The sequence below is a fragment of the Pseudopipra pipra genome, chromosome 9 (genome assembly GCF_036250125.1).
Source record: "Pseudopipra pipra isolate bDixPip1 chromosome 9, bDixPip1.hap1, whole genome shotgun sequence".
Taxonomy (NCBI): domain Eukaryota; kingdom Metazoa; phylum Chordata; class Aves; order Passeriformes; family Pipridae; genus Pseudopipra; species Pseudopipra pipra.
In genome coordinates this window covers 26,267,618-26,286,968 of record NC_087557.1, presented here as the reverse complement: position 1 = coordinate 26,286,968, position 19,351 = coordinate 26,267,618, and the positions used below count along the sequence as shown (strand labels likewise).

The window sequence follows — 19,351 nt, the reverse complement described above, 5'->3', positions numbered from 1 at the left end:
ACAAGCAAGAAGCTATACCTTTCCCTGCATTGTGTTATTAAATGATGAATATTATTGCTCCAAGGAAAGTGTAATAGATCCAAAAGTAGCCTGAAAATTTCACGGGAGAAGCATCAGGGCCTGTTAATAGCTGTGTATCAACCTCTACTTCAGGAGTCCATCAGCCACAAATTGTTTGAAATAAGGAAGAAATTGCAAGGAAGACTCACTCCAGACAGTTTTTTTTATTTCAAAGAAAACCCTGCTAGAGTTCCCTATCAGTGCCAAACACAGGTGCAGGATGAGATGGACTTCTGGTAAATCCTTTTTGTTTTGTGCTCTTCACTGGCAATGCCTTAATTCCTACCCATGCCAGCTCTTCCTTCCACTAGTCTGGAATTTGTCACCAGCATGCGGCTGGTCCATTACCAAGAACACCAAACAGTCTCCGACCACCAGGCCCCCAGGATTCGGTTTTGACTTAGAAACCACGAACACTGAGCTGAATTCTTCCTGGTGACTGAACCAGGTTTTGCCCAGAGCCTGCCCTCAAACATTTTTCTGTCCCCACAAGACCAAGGAACTTGGATTTTCTTATTATTAGGGGACAAAGAAGTACCAGGCCACTTTATACATGTACCCATGTACCACTGGGTCCTAAATGCCACCTTGAAACCAACCTGTCTCCTCTCTGGCTTAAGAACATTATCCAGCTTCCACTTGAAGGCACCCTGAGATACCAAGGCCGGTCTCCTTGAGTTTGCTCTTCCCCTTTATCTCCCCTCTGCTAAAGATACACTCCCTATGTCTTATTTGCGTTTGTCTGCCTTCATCTCTCAGCCATTGGCTCTTGTTCCGGCTTCCTCTGATAGATTAAAAAGCTCTTTAGAAACTGGTGTTTTCTTCTGCTGACGGCACTTATGCACTGTAATCAAATCACCTCTTGACCCCCTTTCTGATAAGCTAAATAGACTCTTTCAAGGTCTTGTTGAAATTTTTTCTGTTGCTCTCAGATTATTTGCAAGCTCTCTCCTGCAGCACTCAGCCCGTACGCTCCACTCCCTGGCATGGGGAGAGGGCAAATGGGTGTTTTAAAGAAATGGGAAAAGTTGTGGCATAGCTGAGGCTTTGGCTTAGGGTCTGGCTTTGCTGCAAGGGCATCTACCTGTCCACAGCCTACCTGGTACCTGTGGTGTGCTCCCCTTTTATCTACACATGCCAAAACTCACCCTTCATGAAATCAGTCATTCTTTGCCCTCCTATTTAGAGCACAACTGGTCTCAGCACACAGCCCTGATTCCCAGGAAGGAATCTTTCTCTTCAGGCAATGCACCTGGAGCACTTAACACCCACCAAAGAGAAGTGACCTGCTGAAGTGTCTCCCGTGGACTTGGGGCAGAGCTGTGCCCCAACACATCCAGTGCTTGCTGCTCCTCTCTTCGGCTGTCCCCTCCCAGAGCACATCTTCCTCCTCTCACCTCCTCCACCCTTCACTGCTTCACCCCCTTCATGGGCCTGCAGCCCTTCTTGGGACACAACATCCTCACCCTGCATATGTCCCCTGCAGAGGTGTCTCCCTCCCTCAGAGCCCTTCCTTTGCCGCAGGATGACCAAGCATCTTCTCTGCAGTGTTGTAAGAACTGCAGGATGGGGAAGATCCTCCTTTTCACAGCCAGATGTTGTCAGCCTTTAGTTTCCAGCTCAGTTTTTATTAAAGATCCTCCACTGCTCCCACAGCCTCTTTGTTTTTTTGTTGATGAAGCAAGGAGCCCCAGATTTGAAGCCCTTCCTGAGTGTGTCAGACTTGGAATGACTCCACCAGCTTCTCCCACCGCTCAGAGGCATTCAAAAGGTATTTAATTAAACCCACATCAGAGAGCTGTTAGCAAGTTTTCTCCAATTAGTAAGGTGGAGAGGACTACATGCCATGGGGGGAAATGAGCAGACATGAAATAGTTTCATTGCCTATGCCTTCCTCAGTGTCAGATTAATTGGCACTTTTCTTCCAATTTAAGGCAGAGCTCTGGGCACAGACAGGTCACAGCCTTGCAGTGCAATCCCATTCCATTTTCTAGTTTCCTCTCTCTCTCAATATGATTGAAAATTTCCTTAGACTCTTGAATCACACTGGGCTCTGTCTGCCGGAGAAAAAGAAGAAGGAAAATTAATGGCACTCAGATTGATCCTACATGTAGGGTTCTTTCAGGATCTCTGTTCTCCTCTTCCTTACCCATCCTGTGTGTGTGTGAATTGTCTCTTTGTGTTGTTTTAACACATCCCTCAAAGAAACAACTGGTTGAAATCAACCTCAAATGGACTTGCAGCTGCCCAGGCCCTGTACGGAATAAACTGAATTAGTCAGATGGTGATCCACTCTGACTGAGAATCTTCCTTCATGGATGTCACTTTGGGCTTGCAGGGATCAATCAGCTGCAAGGAGAGCTGCCTCTTCAAAAGCATTAACAGGACACTTGCCTAGCAGAGGTGCTCCCTCTGTGTCCCCCAAAGAGCTGCTGGCTCTCAGGATGCACGTGTCATACTTACTTAAGTCCTTCACATGCCCTGTCACAGCCTGGTGCTGTGTCCCAGTTGGGACTGGCACAACACTTCTGTCACTGGGGGAACTTCCTAATTGATACTGGTTGGTCACTTCTGCAAGGGTTGCAGCTGTGGCACCAGATGTGGGCTTTTTTCATGCCTGAACATCTCCAGGTAGTTAATGCCCCACTGACAATTCGCAGTTCATGACATTGCATGACATGACATCACACTCCATGGCCTTGCATCCCACTTAGGATCCAGCTAGTGGTCCCAGTGCAGAGTGCCAGGATAACTGGTGGTCAGCACAAACTCAGAGCAAGGTGTGGAACTTGAGGCTCAGGGGCTGGAGAGTACCATGTGCCAGGACTGGTTAAATAATCAAAGTGCTGCTCCTTGGGACACACAACACTGTGTCAGTGTGTGACATGTTGGCACAGCACTGCCAAAGCACGTGCTCCCTTTGGAAGGGGAGGGAACCAGACTCTCACTCCAGAGAATATAGAAACAAATTTAACAGCTCTATTCTTTGACTCCCAAACTCAAATCTAGGCTGTGTTTGCATCCTTGGAAGTCCTTATAAGGGTGTCCTAAGGGTGTCGACAATCAGCTCCATTTTTCCTCCCACAGTTACAACTCCAGCAACACAACAAATTCTCTTCTATCAAATCAGGGCACCAGGTTTTGTTTATTATTTGGAAATTGCAAACCAGCCCTACCTCAACCTGCGAGCCCACGAGGGGAACATGCTGCTATGACAACAATGTGAGGCTGAATCATCCAGACAGACAAGACACATAATTGTGTGATCACCTGTTCCCGCTTGTTCAAAGGAAATTTTATTAGTGCTGCTGGAAGTACATTAGCGAACAAAGCAAAAAGCATCCACACATCAGTCGGGGCTCAGCTAATCAGTGCAAGCACTGCCTGAGCCTGGTGCCTCACTGTTTGGCCACTCAGCATTTCACATGCTGCAGAATAGGATTTACAGAAACTTGTGTCTACATGTGAAAGACGAGGAAAAAAAATCAGTTTCTGCTAATATGAAACATTTACGTCTTTTGAGAACACCGAGTTTTGACTGTAGGATATTTGTGGTCAGTGGAGGGACAGGCTGGATCTAGGATGATGGTTAGAGAGTGGACATGTCTGATGGAAAACATGACTTTTTTAATGTCAACAAACCCCCAAACAACAATAATTAAAAATGGTAGGTGGGAGAGGAGAGACGGTTTATTGTATTACAGACAAACAGGAATATGCAGGGTTGTAATTCACTCAGTCATACATGTAAATCTATATGTGCTTATTCTGTGCAGGTCCATCAACCTGCATTCATTTCCAGCTGCTGAGAGTGCAGTTCCACTTGTTTCCTCACTCCCTTGTTCCTCCTAACATGAGGGTGCCAAAATTACAACTCCAATCATAGGACTGCTTTGTATGTCCTTTTTTAGCCATATAACCCCTGGGCAGCACAAAAATGGCTTAATGGCAGTTCCAGAATATCCCTAAATGCAGGTGTCTGGCACCCTTTTTTATGTTCTGTCCTTTCCAAATCTGTTGGTAGTTTTGCTTCCTAAAGTCTTTCATACCTTAATCCTGTTCACCCAGAAGACTCCAGCATGTATAAAGGGCTGCTCAAGTGGAAAAAACCCCATTGTATTTATTAATCACAGTCTTTTTGAAAAGGTGGTCAAAACATTCAAAAGGAATTTTTTTTTTCAGGCGTTTTGTCAAGATTTCAACACTCGGTGACAAAAAAAGCAATTTCAATAGGGTATTTACAGCGTTTGAAGATTTTCTACCAGGAGCATCAATGGCATTTTTACATGACTTGGGGGATTTTCTGCCAGTGCTCCATTCTGATACTGCCCAAGTAAATATCAGTCGAGTTCCCCCAGAAGCTGACAGGTGGCATTGTTGGCAGCAGCAATAAGAGCTGAGATGTGGATATTTCCTCTGTAGATATTGCACATGCATGAGTGTCTCACTGAGAACATTTCCATCTGCTCCATGGTGAGCAGAAGATGCGGGTATTCCACAAGAGCCATGCTGAGACCACTCAATCAACCAATAATAAAACCAGCCCTGGAGTAATCTGAAAACAAGAGGCTCAGATGCATAGATATGAAACACTGCTGAACAAGCCTATGCTACAAACCAGGGCTATTCCCTTCAGTGACAGAGCACGTAGTGAAAAGCAGCATCTCTCCCCACTTTCCTCTGTATGTGGTACTAAGGTTTAGCCAGGTGCGAGGAGAGACTGTTTAAAAGTCAGCTCCAAAAGACAGTGGGGAAGGAAAAAAATCCCGAGAGGGAGGATAGTGAAGCAGGACAACAGATTTGCAGACAAAAGCAAGACTTCTGTGTTGAACAGACAGTGAAATGCATTGAAAAATGTCTGGAGGCCAACATCCAGAGGGTGGTGATCAGCAGCATGAGGTCTAGTTGGAGTCCAGCAGGTAAGAGTGTACCCCAGGGGTCAATATTGGGTCCAGTCTTGTTCAACATCTTTATTAATGACCTGGATGATGGGGCAAGAGTGTGCCCTCAGCAGGTTTGCTGATGATACAAACGTGGGAGGAGTGGCTATACACCAGAAGGTCATGCTGCCATCCAGAGGGACGTTGACGTGCTGGAGGAATGGGCTGACAGGAACTCTGTGATGTTCAGCAAGTGAAAAGCCCTGCACCTGAGGAATTACCCCAGGTACCACCACTGTGGTGACTGAGCACAGGAACAGGTTGACCCAAGAGGTTTCAGAGTCTCCACCTGTGGAGATATTCAAAAGCTGACTGGACATGGTCCTGGGCAACCAGCCCTGCTTGAGCCACCCAGGCCAGATGACCTTCAGAGGTACCTGTCAGCCTCAAACACTCTATGATTCTGTGGAGGGTTTAAAAGGCAGATTGAACAAATATATCTTCAGCCTCCTGTGAAGGCTCCTCCAGGATCCCCACCTGTGCTCCTGGCTGGGGTGAGAGGACTGTCTTCACAGCAAGTCTACACCAGTGTCTCAGACTGCCACTGCACCAGATCTGGCAGCTGTGTTTGCTGAATGACACTGTGCTCGTGCTAAAAGATTTCTGCTTAAGTATGGGGGAAATCTTGATTGCTTTGTTAATATTTAAACTTCAAGCAATGTGGAAAAAAAAGAATACTGCACTCTTTCTGGTTTTTGGTTCCCTTTGCAACTCCATCTCCAGTCAGAAGATTGTAATCTTGCTGCACAGCAACAGAAGAGCAGGGGCACCTGTGGGCATGGCTGTCACTTCTTTGCATGTTCTTAATGCTACAGCTTCTAGTTAGAGAGACAAATTCTAAAGCAGGAATCTCAAAAAAGACATCAAAAAACAATCCTCTGACCTTGAACTGCTTAGAAATCTGGGGATGCCTTTTGATGGGGTCCTTTTGCCAAAGGTGAGACAACCTTGTGCACTAGCCTTTAAACTCAATTTTCTTCCACAGCTTGGCAGATGGATTTCTTGATTTGGAAAGGGCTGACTGAGCTGTAGAGAAGGGATGTGCCTCAGATCTTTTCCTTGAACCCTTCCCCTGGCAAACAAAGTGCAGGTGATGGACACCGCGTGAAGTGTGTGTGAGGGCTGTCATTCTGCTACATGATGTTATCAGTCATCTCCTCTCCCCATCAGCCTGACTTTGGAAAGATGGGATCCTTTCTACCTGTCTCAGTGAACAGAGCCAGGGGAACACACACACATGCAGCAGAGAACAGAAATAACATAACCTGGCAGAAAGCAGACACACTGTCACACCTCAAGGGGAAAACTGATACAGCCTCTTGCTTCTGTTTCAAAATCCATTTCAAGCTGGTTCCATGAAAGAAATGGTATAAAGGGCATTAGCTCTGGCAACAGACGCTGACATTCCTGGGATGATGGATGGGAGATGAGTACAATTACCTGGATGCCTAAAGCTGGTACACAGCCTTTTTAGGTTCAGCAGGCTCTGGCTGTCCTTCCCCATCAGCAGGATGATCAAAACAAACTCTGCAGAGCCTCTTAAGGGGTTGGGCCTGCCTCTGCTCCAGCTCTCTTGGAGAACAGAACAAGGAGCAGCAGTGGCAGCTACTCAGAAAGGACCATCTGTAATGTTGTATCAAAGGTGATCTGTTGCACAGTGATGCAGGGGAACCTCTCATGCATCGGCAGCACAGCACCACGGCTGCTCTCCTGCCTTCTGCTCCCCCAGTCCCCAGGCTGCTGGTGTGCTGTCCCATACAGGGTCCTGTGGAGGGACACAGCTGGTAACATTCTCTGCAGCAGCAGCCTGAGCTCCCTAGACAAGAGCTGACACCCCCCAAATCCTGCACCCCGTGTCAGCCTCAACCTCAGAGTCAATAACGTCAGCCACAAATGCCTCACTGGGTGAGCTGAGAAAAGGTCCTTGTCAGTAAAAACACAGGGCTGTGTTTACACTGTTGTGAGAAATGATGTCAAAGTTGTGCCCACACCAATCAAGCATTGAATCTGATTCCTTCTTCGTGATGTCCTGGACGTGTCCTGCTGCTCATCCCCAAGGCTTGATCACACCAGCACTCCCAAAGGGATTTCCAGCATAGGCAGTCTGTTGGCAGCAATCCCTCTGTTCCCTATACCTGCCATCCCATCTCTTCCAAACTCATCATCCCCTTCCCTTCTGCACCTGATGAGAGAAGTAAAGCAGAGAACACAGGACAAATTCCTACACACACCCTCTTGCGCCCTCACCTTCTTTCCTTTGGAGGCTCACCTGGAGCTGTCATGGACAGTGGGACCATCGTGAGCTCGCAGGGAAAGAGATACTGAGATCCTGGCACCATCCACTCACCCACCCAGTGCTCAGTGGGCCACCCATGCGATCACAGAATGGTGACACCTGCTCAAGGGTCGTGTGATGCTCACACAGTTGGATGTGCAGCAGGGAGAACATGATAAAACAGCTGAAGCCCCTGGAATTCACTTCTGTGAAAGAAGGAGACATGCAGGGGCACAGCAAGCAAGGGGTGGTGGTTACTTCATTCCTCCCTTATTGGAAAGGGCCTTCCACTGGCTTCTTCTCTCTGCTTTGTTTGGAGGTCAAATGCAATTGGCAATGCCAGAAGGTGGTGATTCAGAAGTTGACCCCAACTGCTGGGTGTGGCTTTTTGTCAGGCCAACAAAAGCTCAGAGATCTACAGCCAGTTTAGGAGAGATGGGGATGAAGGCACCTCATGTTATTTGGTGAAATTAATGAAGTCTAGTTTTTTTTTTTCCTCTTGAAAATTGAAATGCTTTGGGAAAACTGTATCCTCTGTCTCGTGGCTACAGGCAGCTCTCCTGAATAAGCTATTGTCAGGCCTTAGAGATGTGAGTCACAGCATCTTTAATCTCTGGGCGGGAGCGTTCTCCATGGCTTTCATGCTTTGGAATAAATCTTCAGAGATGTTCCCAAATTAAGCACGATTCCTTTCTAATCTCCTTGCACTTCTTCCTCCCCCCATTTTATCAGCCAGGCTCAAACACATTTCGCATGGCCTACTTCGAAGCAAACTGATTAATGCGATCGCTTCAGGTTTTAGGAGGGATCAGTGCTTACAGCACGGGAAAGGGCTCCTACTGTTGCCAGCAGTCCCAGCTCCACAGCAGCCTGGGAGGCTTACAGTGATCTGCCTGTGAGCAGAGCTGACAGCAGAGGGTGGCATCAGGGATCACACACTCACAGGGGCACCTCGCTAACTCCAGCAGGAGCCTGCTCAGTGTCCAGGTGATTCTCTGAGCCCTCGAGCGTCAGAAGAAGTGTCACACTCTATAACATGGCTGGTGCCTCCCGGGCTTGGGGGAGTAAGGGGGAGAAAGAGGGAGAAGCTGCTGCTCTGCAGAAGGGACGTGCTATGCTGCCCAGTGGCACCCCTTCCCTTCCTGCCCCTCGGCAGCAGCTGGGTGCCACAACCTCTGCCTGCTCCCTCAGCCAGAGGCAGCTGAGCAGGAGATCGCAGCTCGTGCTGCTCAGCTGGCACACATCTGGTGCAGAAGAGAGGGTTTGGATCTGCATCACTGCCTTGTGGGATTCAGGCCTGGTTGTGGGGTGTGAAAAGCCTGAGTTGGGAAGCAGTTGTCTGAATGTCACACTGCTGCGGGACAGGGATAGAGAGGGGTGGTTTGAAAGGGGGGTGGTGAAATGCTGCGGGAAAAGCACTAGCTCTGGATCCATGTGTGTGCATTGATGTTGCCTGCAGAGAGAAAGATGCTCCTCGTGGCTTTTGCGAATCAATTTTCCCGATAAAAGATGCAATCTCTCACTGCCAACCTCGCCTGCAATTAAGCTCATGCAGGTCTTGTGTTGTCTGACAGAGGGGCTCCTCACATGCTGTGTCCTTGGATAGCCCCTAAGAGCTACGTGGACAAAACCTGCACAATAATTAGCTGTGTTTTGCAGACAAGAAGCTAGAGATGGAAGAGTTATGCAGAAGGAGATCTTCTGCATCTGCAGTTTTGAAGCAACAAGATCCTGAATCCAGGGCTACATTTGCCTGGGGCTGGGAGATTCAAAAGTGTAAGTGCCCTTTGATTTGTCACTTGGCCTCACAGGACTGGAGTGGGACAGGCTATGGTTTCTGAAGGTGAATGAAGTAACAACTAAAATGCTGAACTAAAAAGTCAGTGTATTTTGGATGTGTAACACCAAAATGGGACATTGCCTATGGAAAGGGGAAGCTCATGGAGCTCCACAGAGCTCATGGAACACAGTAAATGTTGATGGTGGAGGGGGTAGGAGAAGCAAAAGTAAACAAAGAAAAGCCTTGACAGATGTGTGCCTCCTGAAGCTGCTTGTTTCCTGCCTCACCAACAGAGTCTCTGCCTTCACCTCCTTGAGCGAGGTGATAAGGGGCCCTAGAGCTCCTGCCTTTGCAGTCTGGTCCCTATGTCTACAGTCTTGTGGGGGTTTTTTCCTTGATTGACAAGAGTGGAGGACCCTTGTGCTTTAGTGAGTGTATAATGGCTGCCTTAATGTCATTTATTAAACCTTTGGAATAGCTGTGCTTTCTAATTACTTCTTCCGACCTGCCTGAAGAGCACCTTTTGCTTTCAGATTAACTTCTTGCTGTCTCTTTGAACTTGTGCCTCTGTACTCCAAGCACCCTGGGTTTTGTGAGATCAAGGCAGGATTGGTTAAGGTAAATGGGAAGTAGTGATCAAGGTGGTTTTTTTCCTTTCCTGCACACAGACGTGCCAGGTTTGCTGATGAGACTCTGTGTGGCACAATCAGCTGCTTTAGAGTCCTTGTGCCTTCAAAAGAGACCCTCCAAGAAGAACAACTTAGTAGGTTGCCTTTGAAGGGGAAAAGCCTTTTTCTTAATGTTAAGAGAGGCATCAGAAGTGTCCAGCATGAGCATCCATACACACTGCACATATATTCTGGGCATGGGCATGGGCCTCTTTGCTCTGGCAAGCAGGAGATTTTGGGTTTATGTTATAAGTACTTCCTGTGTGAATGAGGTTTTGCAACTCAATGTGCAAGGGTTGATTTACTACAGACAGTCAAATGTTCTGGATAGAAAAGGTAAAGTCCAGATCCAGACTGAAATTCCCCACTATATAGTGGGATGGTGGTTTGACTGAGTTTAAATCAGCAACAATCCCATTGTTCTTACCAAATATAGATTCAGCAGAGCTTCTAAAATGCTAATTCACTGTAGTTTTGTTGTGGCGTGGAGGAAAGCCCTAAGGTTTTCCTGAATACAGACAGGACTTTTAGGCATGAATGATAATCCAGAATTTGTGGCATCCTTATTGTCCAGAGCAATGGGGCAGGAGTTGTCCTTGGGCTTTGTGCAGCACTGAGCACACCAGGCAAGCTGACAAACCAGCATCCTCTCTTCTAAGGTTTGTATCCTGCCCATCTATTTCAGGCAGAGCATTAAGTTGGTTGTGGTCTCCTGAGTGACAATGGCTTTCTTATGAAAAACTAGAAATTAAGTCAGGAGGGAGGTCTAGGGGTCACCTCCACCCCAAGCATAAACCCAGCTGAAGGGTGTATTGCTTGCTCTTGAAAAGTGCAAAGGTAGAATGCCATCCCTGTCCAGATAAGGTTTTCCTTAATTTCTAACCCATATCCTCTTGAGCTGCAACTGAAGCCCACCACTTCCTTTCCTACTTGCTGTCATCACAGAGAAGACTCCCTACTTCACAAGAACTTCTTGTAAATTTGCAGATTGTTTTTGTATTTGCCTTTTCTGAGACTAAAACAATCACAGCCTTTTCAATCTCCTCCTGCCCTTCTTATTTTCAAGGGCTCTGATACTGCTGGTCATTCCTCTTACCTCTTGACACACTGAGACCAGGGACCCAAAACCTGGCACGGTGTTCAGCTGTGTTGAGAGAAAGGATGCTGTGTTGCATCTTGTGGCTTATGCCTGATGAAATACTCCAGGATGCAGCAGAACTCTTTAACAGCTGCACATGTGGTGCTCCAGCAGCTTAGGACTAAAGAAGCCCTGAGCACAGCCCTCTTCCATGCTGGAAATCACCTCTGTATTGCTGCTTGCACAAAAGCATTGCTCAGGGGAAACTGCAAAACCCTGCTGTAAAGCAGGACAACTTACCTGGGAGACAGATGGGCTGAACCAAGCACAGCCCGTTTCCCATGGAGTTATTCCTGGGGGTCGAGTTCTGGTTGGACTCCATGGTGTTCAGTAAATGAGATGTTCCATGCTCTGGAGTGGCTGTTGATGAGAGGCATTTTGCACTAGCAGAGTTTCTCTCTCCTCTCCTCAGCTGCCTGTTTTCTCCAGACCTGTCAGAACTGCATGTCTGTTCTCCCTGTGAAAAATTTGGTGCAAGCAGCCAAAGGATTTAAAAGTTATTAGGGGAAAAAAAAAAGAAAAAGAGAGAGAGAACAGCAGCATAATTCTGCTTCCTTCAAAAATAAAGCTTAAAAAAGATGAAAGGTATTTGCCTTGACTCTCTAACTCAGCAGCCAGCTGGAGAGACTTTGGGAAAGCAATTCCAGGAGCCCGGAGCTCTTAGCGTCAATAAAACCTGCTGCTGGGACAGCCAACCCATTTCACTGCAATCCGCTTTCCTCCACTTCCTGGCAGTTTCAGGTTTTTTATAGTGGCATTTTTTGGAGCTGAAAGTCCCTCAGTAGCTTGATCCACTTCCTGTGCAAGATAGCAAATGGCTGCTCATGAATGGCAAGCCAATTCCTTGCCTGGGTCCAGGTTGTGGCACTGAACTTCCTCCTTTTTGATTTATTGCTGCAGAGGCTCATAAACAGTCTCACACAGGTGGAGAAAACAAACAAGGGTGACAAACAAGGTACCACAGACCCTGGAAGCTGTGATAGCCAGCTTGAAGGCTGGCTTGTGGTGGGGCTCAGTGTCTACAGCATGGCTGGTTTGGATGAGGCTGGTTGGGAGAGCACCCAGACTCGAATACTCCCAGCCCTACTGAAGGATGTGGACACAGCCTGAAGGCTTCAAAAAGCTCTGGCTCACACATCTTTCTTTTTAAGGCTACTTCCCCTGTGACTATAGATGCCTCTGCGTATCCCAGCCCTCCTGGGATTTCTTCCATGACAATCCCAGGGCACTGAGGGACACTAGGATATCTTTTCGTCAGGGCACTGAACTGGAAGGCTGAAAACTTGAATCAGTGTGACCATGATGAAAGTGCTGGAGTGTCCATCCTCGGTGACCTTCAAAGCTCAACCAGAAAAAGCCAAGAGCAAACTGATTCAATCTTTGAAGTTGGTCCTTGGAAGTTGGAACGGGTGATTGGACCGGAAACCTCCAGGGGCCCCCTCACCTAAATGAGTCTGTGATTGCAGGTGTGGTTTGGGCTAAGACTCATCTGTCTGGTCCTCAGGTCTCCACCTCTGGAAGAAGGAAAAGTCACCTTCCCGATTCTGCATTATCCATCCAGCTGAAATCATAAAGCAGAAAGTCAAAAATAAAATACCCAATCCCTTTTTTCAAGGCTGGGAAGATTGTTGTGCTTGTCAGACATTTCATTTTTTATGACATTCTCACTGAATTTTTTTCCTGAAAATGTTATTGCTTTTTAGCTTGACTGAAAAGCCTGCTTTCAGAGAGAAGTTCTCAATAGCCATCTTGATAACGCTTTCTGTTGTTGTCTTTTAGAAAAACCCAAACGATTAAAAGCACTCATTACAAATGCTGTAAGTCCCTCACAGTCTGCCTGTTTTGAACTCAGCAAAAAGAAAACAACAGATAGTTCTTTATTTTTCACAAGATAGTTTTTCCCCTTTATTTTTTTTTAAGTCTTTCCATTCAGGCTGTGAGCTTTTCAGGGCAAAAAATTGCCTCTTTAACAATGTCATTTTCCAGCTCCCACTTCACCAAGATTTTCAATTTGGATGGGAGCTCTAAGTCAGATAATCATTCAAGACCACAATGTCTCTTGTTCAAAGCAGTGCTGACCATTTGAGGTCACAACTCCAAACTAAGACTTTTATTAAAGCCCTAAGTTTGAGGGTGTCTTTTTTTTTCCCCAGTAGCTGTGTTCACTGGTGCTCTGTTTGTTTTGCAAGCTATTATAAAAAAGTAATTTTTTTTTTTTCAGGGAGATGCTGTAAATTCTTTGCTTTTCAGGAATTGCAACTATCAGAAATTATCTTAGTGCCTAAGAGATCTGTCATGTCTGCCCCTTCTCTTAACACTTACAAACATGTATCATGTTCATGAATTTAGATGGTCATTTAAAGGCAAATTGCTTGTCCTACTTTTTGCTTCTTATTGATTGTCATGTAATTAACTGATTCATTTTGTTAATATTATCCAGAGTGTCTGTAACCCACTTAATCAGCAGAGCCTGATCAGAAGACTTAGGTTTAATTAGACTGCTCTAATTGCCCCAATGAAATGATGTTTTCTCTGTCCTGAGCCATTACTTATAGAAGCCAGATTTTTTTTTTTTATATATTGAGATTTAATCAGGAGCAGAGAGAATAATATTTTGCCTCCTGCCAGAGGAAGGACTTCTCTAAGCAAAGACAAAGGGGTGAGGGAGAGCAGTCACACATGGTTAGAGGTAACACATCCCTTATTAGCTGAGCAATATGATGGTCTGCCCACCCAGTGGGGCCAGGTGCATTTAAGGTTGTATGGTCCATGCTGTGAGTTCCCAGGCTGGCCCTACAGCTCGCTGGAGTCATACAGGGCAACTTGGTGCCATCGTGGGAAGGTCCTGGCCCAAACTGTTCTCCCAAGGGAGCCAGCACTTGGTCTCTGCAGGGCACAGGCAGCAGGGAGGGAAGTCAATACTCCTGCCCTGGAGAAAAACACTTTTGCAGGAAAGTCCTTCTTGGTCATTCAAGCTGATAAGCAAATACTTTTAAATGTGGTGGAGGGTGCTTGGTAGATTAACTGCATAGAAAGTAAGTGGTGTGTGTGTGTGTATGTATTACATATTCATATATATTCATTCAGCTTTCACACCCAGGCTGACTATGGTGGGTGTTTCTGTAGATCATGAAAGTGATGTAATGGAGATAGCTCTTATGGGAAGATGGTTGCAATTCTGTTTATTTCAGTCCTGGTCCTGCAACTTGATTTGCATTAAAGGAGTATTTGTGCCCACAGGCAGCACCACTGAATGCAGCCCCGAAAGATCCTGGTGGTGGTGCTGGGTGAGTGGTGAGGACCCAGCTGGATCACGGTCCATAGGGCTGAGATCTGCCCTTGGATTTGTTCTGCAGCTCTCTGAGTGCTCTGTGTCTGAGCTTGGCAAGGAAAACTGCAACTGATTGTAAATTTCTTGCAAAAAATGGACCTTCAGCAGGGCTAAAATAATTTGCAAAATCAAGCTGAATTTGGGAAGGCATTTCAGCCTCCCCTCCTCGCCTTAAGAAATGAGGGAGTGTTTTTTTTAAGTGCCAGTATAGCTCGACTCTGACATTTCCTAAATCCAGGCTTTTTCATGTTTGCAGGTTGTGTTGTTGGCTTGCATGTGCTTATAAAGGTACACGAGATAAGACTGGCTAATTAGCTTATAAACAAAATAGAACATTTCGCTTTGCGTCAAATGAAATCTTTTGGGTTGCTGAGTCAGACTTATGCATGTTTAAAAACATTTTTGGCAAAAAAATCAAATTAGATGCAAAGGTGGTGCAGGGGAAAATACCCTGTGGGGGACAGCCTTCCTCTCGAATGAAGGGCTGGCTCCTGAAAGCAGTGAGCAGTCCCAAGGAGTGGGAAATGCCTGAAGCACTCAAGCTGCTTTTGCAGGTTTTTCTCACAATGGGGGGAAATTGCTTTGTAGGTGAGTGATGCTAAACTCAGGTTGGTGGGTGAGCCTCCATTTACAGGTGCTCTTCAGTCAGCACCATGAGCCTGTGGAGGAATCAGCCGATTAATATAAAATTAATGACAGAGACTGTGATTAGTGCTGGATGCAGCAACAACGTAGAAGGAGAAAGCCCAGGGCTTTGTCTCTGGAGGACGTTGCTGCATTACCTGGAGGCCACCCCTCTTCTTGCATCCTCCTTCTGTCCCTTTGCCACAGGTCTCTTCCCCACCTCATGGCTTTCAGGCCATGGCCTGTGGCTCAGCACAGTGTGGAGGTCTCTGCCCTCGAGGGCAGCTTGATTTCCAGCACAGGGATGAGGAGGTATTTGGAGAGGGATGCACCAAACCCATGAGGAAGAGAGTGAGTGTGCAGCATTTCTGGGGCTCAGAGCTCACTGGAGCAGTGGCTGTGCAGATTTTTCCCCCTGTTTCTTCTGCCTTTGCTACTTTAAGGAAATAGGATTTTGCGGGTCTTTTTTTTTTTTTTTGTAAATAAACAAGATTAGCAAAGATTTATTTTTCTCTCTTCTAACAGTAATAAGGATTAGGTACCACTGGAGCCAAAGGGACAGCAGTCATAAAGGAATCAAAAGAAAACTGTGAAATGTGGTATGTAATGCGTGGTGGCGGAGGGCTCCATGACCAACACAGGCAGGGGTTACCCGGCTGTGCCACTCTGCTGTGGGACACGAGAGCTGTTGTGCATGTCCAGGTGTGCTCACCTGGGGTTCAGGCTACAGGGGGCTCAAGGTGTGCCAGGGGGTCCTGCAGGGATGGCTGGGTGGGATGCGGGTCAGCCCCGCAGCCCTTCGCCTCCGGGCACAGCTCTAAGTGCTCCAGCACTGTGGAGCTCAGCAGCCAGACGGCCGGGGGTGGGAAGTGTCTCAGCCGCCTGACTCGCATCACTCTGGGCTCATGACTCAGTTTTCTTTTGGGTGATAATCATGCAAACATGCCAAAAGCAGCAGCAGCAGTGCTGGGATCCTTGCTGCTGAACTTCTGCCTCCTCCCAGCGTGCGGCCTGGCTGCGGGTGGAATGGCGTCTGACCTCCAGAAGGGAAAAAGATTCTTCTCCCTGGAGTTAATATTTTTAAAGCACTTAATGTTTCCTCTCTCAGTAAGTGGCTTTGTTGGAAGGGCAGATGAGCTGTCTCTGGTGGTGATGAAACGGGATCACAACTCCAGCTGACAGTAACTTGTTATGATCATACTCAGTTTCCCTCTCGTGGTTTGCAAAGGAATTAACTGGAAGGATATTTAATCACTTTCTCAGCTGAATATGGTCAAACTATGCTGGTGCACCAGGATCTTCATCCTGCAGTCCTGGTCTCTTCAGAGCTTCACTCGAGAAGATGCAGGTGGCACTGCCAGAGTTTGTTAAAGCTGTAGCTCTGCCCTTCTGATCATAATTACAGATGTTCACCTCCTCTTTTCACTGCATAATGGCTGAAGCTGTTAGACAAGGTCTGAGGTGTCCTTCCATTAGGAGATATTTTCTCGCATTATCTCTCCCTCATGCTGTTTTCTGCCTGCTGTGAAGGTCAGAAGTTCTCTTGCCTAGGACCTGTCCTTATTCCTGCTTGTGAAGAGCAGGGTAAGAGGCCTCAGTTCCTCCAACATGTTTTTTCAAAGTTTTCATGGGGAACTGGAGAGGGTCTGTGCTCCACAGAAAAGGAAGGAGCCTCAAAAAAAAAAAAAAAAAAGAGGCAAGGAGGGTGTAAAAGAAGGGAGAACCCACAGCTCAGGGAGGTCAGTGAAAAGCTGCTGTGGTCCCACTGAGATGTGGTGGTGTTTGTCACCGAGGGAGTGCCATGAGCTCAGACCATGGTAGTGACTGGAAGACAGGCTCTGTTTGATAATTTTAAAATATTTTTGACTTTTTTTTTCAGCTAATCCTATAGAGTCCCTGAGGAAGATGTTTGGCATCCTCCCCTCTCCTTTCTTGTACTGGAGGGACTCAATATCCTGCAGAGACAGCAAGGGAAATGACAGGATTATTCCCCATAGTGATTATCCTGCGATCTCTCAGGGCTGTATAAATGGGAGCTGATTACAGTAGAAAAGGAGTAAATTGTGTAATTAGAGAGGGGGGAGAGGGAGGACTTAACCTCTGCCTGAAGGTGCTAGTTTGGAGAGAAGAGTGGAAAAGAGAACACTGAGTGGCATCTGCTCTGGGACCCACAGCACTGTAAAGGGCTGACCTGGTCCCTGGCTGCTCCTGAAGCTTTGGGCAAGCCCTATGGTCTTCCCTTCAGGAAAAAGAAAAATGTATTTCTTTCTGCTCTAACTCTTAGCAAATTTCTTTGGGAAGAGAGGAGGTGTCTCTCATGCATGTCCACACTGCCCCAGGCTTGTAGTGTGGTTGAGTCTTGAGCAGGCTGGCTGCACTCAGACATTGGCATCACCCCAAATTTCCCTCTGGGACTTGAGAGGAAAAGCTGTGGCAGGACAGAGTCCTCAGCAGTTCTGTGTTGGGTGTAAGATGACTAAGATCTTTCCTGCTGCTCTACGCAGAGCAGGAATTTTTCCTCCCCTTCCCCTCATTATTGACTCAGCCCGGCCTGGGCCAGAAAATGTGTCTGTTCCCATTGCAGGGAAAAAAAAGCACAGAGCAGAACTGCTCTCAAAGCCATGGTGAGGGAGGCTATTAATGTGAATATTATTCATGACAGGAAAAATAGCCAATTACCTTCCTATAGAACCACTCTCTGCCCAGTGAGCCAGTAATTGCAACATCTAACATTCATCACGGAGCTCTGAAAGCACTTGAGGAATAAAATGCTGGCAAATGGTTGGACTTGAAAAAGAGAAAGGGGGGAAAAAAGTAAAGTTAAGGTACTAGATATTCAGGGGGTGTAAAAATGGCTGCAGGGGATCTATGCCCACTTACACCTCAAGTCCTACAAACACAAGGATTTGGTTTTGTCTTATATCCACCCTATTTTATGTTTTAAAGGTGTATAACTGTATTAATGTAGATGTTTAATAAACTGAATAGTAAAACAGGATTTAACTGAGGTGGGGATACTTCCAAAGGGGCTTTCTTGATGTTTAAGAAGGTCAGCTGTGCAACTGCGGGTGACCAAAGTAAGTTTTTGCATTTAATTTATTCCCCAGGTTTACCAGTGAAACAACCAACAAAGGGGAAATCCATCATTCCCTTTCTCCTTTGGAAAAAGGAAGGAAAAACAAAGTCCTTTCAAAAGCTGGAGGGCTTTGCATATGTTTGCTCTGCTGGACTGCACTGAAGGCCACCTTTCACTCCCTGCCTTGTCCCCAGGTGCTCCACAGACAGTGCCTGGAGATCTGCCAGATTTCCCAGGATCTATTAACACTGTCAGCTGCTGAGGCCTCCAGCAATCCATAGGCTCCAGAGGATGTGCTCCAAGGCCTTTGAGCAGCACACCTTAGTATCACAAGGTGTGTGGGAATCTCATCTTGAGGATGCCTTCACTGTCTGACAACAGAAGGGTTAACTGCATGTGTCAGAGGACATGGCTTATTTCATGGAGTTGTTTTGGGTTTTCCCTGTGTAGCCAGAAGGGTAATTTAGCTGTGTGTCTTCAAAATGCTGTGGGTTTGCACCCTGTAAAATGTCTGTCCTTTAAATTGCTTGGTGAGCGCCAGTCCTCATTTATCATGTCAGCTGAGATCCATGGAACAGCAACAGCCTTGATCTTTCCTGAGGACTAGCCTGCCCTTCTCTTCGATGCAAAACAAATCTATGGTGAAATAGCTGCTGCCCTGAGCTTGCTTTTCACCCCGAACCCCCACAAATACCCTTTAGAGTGTACCAAAGGGATTTTCTTTTTGTTCCATGAGTGCAGAAAACAGTGCTGGCCAGTCATCAGAGATTTTGCATCAGCCATAATGTCATAGAAAATATATAATGTCAAACCTGTCAGAACAGGTAAGCTTGCAAAATAACCTAAGACTGTGCCAAATTGAGATACAACTGTGAAGGGATGGCACCTCCCTCTCCTCTTTCCTCAGTGCCAAGGGTCACCTGCCTGTTCCTGTCACAACACCCAGTGCTGTAATTCCTGCTGCCAGGAATCACTGCAGCCATGGGGGTCTTCTGGGGGTCTGCCTTCGGATCCAGTGTCCAGCTTGCTTCATTTTACACCCCAAGTCCGTCTTCACACCTTTGTGTGGAGATGGCACCCAACTCCCTGACAGCGCCTGAGCCACCATGCCTTCCTCCTTTCCCTTTTCCTTCCCCCTTTCCTTTTCCCCTTTCCTTTCCTCCTTCTCCTTTTTCTTTCCTCCTTTCCCCCTTTTCCTTTCCCCTTTTCCTCCCCCCTTCCTTTTCCCCTTTTCCTCCCCCCTTCCTTTTCCCCTTTTCTTTCCTCCTTTCCCCTTTTCTTTCCTCCTTTCCCCTTTTCTTTCCTCCTTCCCCCCTTTTCCTTCCCCCCTTTTCCTTTCCTTTCCCCCTTTTCCTTCCCCCCTTTCACTTTCCTTTCCCCCTTCCCTTCCCCGTCTCCCTGCGCAGAGCGCCGAGCGGGTCGATGCGGATCGGCGCTCGCTTAGCCACGCCTGTTGCCG

The 19,351-nt window shown here is 46.9% G+C and overlaps 1 protein-coding gene and 1 long non-coding RNA gene across 2 annotated transcripts in view; both read right to left on the bottom strand.

Moving 5' to 3' along the window:
- POMGNT1 (protein O-linked mannose N-acetylglucosaminyltransferase 1 (beta 1,2-)) overlaps positions 1–19,351 on the bottom strand; it is a 166,927-nt gene that overhangs the window by 81,236 nt on the left and 66,340 nt on the right. The window lies entirely within an intron of this gene.
- LOC135418570 (uncharacterized) lies at positions 1,668–2,500 on the bottom strand. The gene is made up of 2 exons (XR_010432530.1): positions 2,210–2,500; positions 1,668–2,117 (listed from the first exon to the last, which is right to left on the bottom strand). It is a non-coding gene; the product is annotated as an uncharacterized LOC135418570 (long non-coding RNA).